Source organism: Nanorana parkeri, unplaced genomic scaffold (assembly GCF_000935625.1).
Source record: "Nanorana parkeri isolate BGI_ZX_2015 unplaced genomic scaffold, ASM93562v1 scaffold1215, whole genome shotgun sequence".
NCBI classification, from domain to species: domain Eukaryota; kingdom Metazoa; phylum Chordata; class Amphibia; order Anura; family Dicroglossidae; genus Nanorana; species Nanorana parkeri.
In genome coordinates this window covers 102,196-103,145 of record NW_017307483.1, presented here as the reverse complement: position 1 = coordinate 103,145, position 950 = coordinate 102,196, and the positions used below count along the sequence as shown (strand labels likewise).

General features: G+C 50.1%; 1 protein-coding gene across 1 annotated transcript in view; it reads right to left on the bottom strand.

The window, feature by feature from the left end:
* Positions 1-950, bottom strand: part of SIAE (sialic acid acetylesterase) — a 10,565-nt gene that overhangs the window by 4,283 nt on the left and 5,332 nt on the right. The window lies entirely within an intron of this gene.

The following is a 950-nucleotide window of genomic DNA, read 5'->3' as shown; positions in this document are numbered from 1 at the left end:
TCTACATGCACCGGCTCCTGCTGATCACCTCCAGCCACTTCCCGTCTACATGCACCTGCTCCTGCTGATCACCTCCAGCCACTTCCCATCTACATGCACCGGCTCCTGCTGATCACCTCCAGCCACTTCCTGTCTACATGCATCGGCTCCAGAGTCTGCTGCACATCATTGCCTTAAAGCGGCTTCCTGATAATGATGACAGTGGCCCGTGTATGTAGAACGGTTGCCTGTAGTCTCCACCAGGGGGGCGCAGGGAACACAGGAGCACAGTTGGGAGAGTTGTCACCCCGTAACAGGAAGTGCCTGAACATTCATGGCAGGATCACCAGGGATTATTTTAATAAAAGCTGCAGATTTAATAGTATATATATATATATACACACACACACACACATAAGTATAAAATGAAATAAACATGCAACACTTATATGAGATTTTAGTGATTGAAGAAGAACTCTGGGAATTTAAAAACAACTTACCCCTGCAGTGGTGCTACCCCTACCTACCTACCCTGCAAGGGTTAAGTGCTTGTTTTGGTTAGGGGGTGTCAAAGAAAGCAGATATGCACAACTGATCCTTGGTCTGGCCTGGCTGCCAGACCGGTCCCTAAAGCCACTTCTCCCCTAGGCTCAGGCGGTCTAAGGACCCATGATGCCATCATGTTTAAAGAAGGTCCATTGACTTGCATTACACATGAGGATACCGATGGACATTCCACAGCCGGAGCAGAGGTGGGTGCTGACCAGTGCGGGACAGAGGACCCCCGCTCTTACCATGGAATGTCCTTTGGCATCCTAACATCTAATGCAATTCAATGGACCTTTATTAGACATGATGATGTCACGGGTCCATAGACCGCCGGAGCCTGGGGGAGAAGAGGCTGCAGGGACCGGTCTAACAACCCGGCAGGATCAGGGGTATTATTTGACTCAGCGCGCAGAGGATCCTAG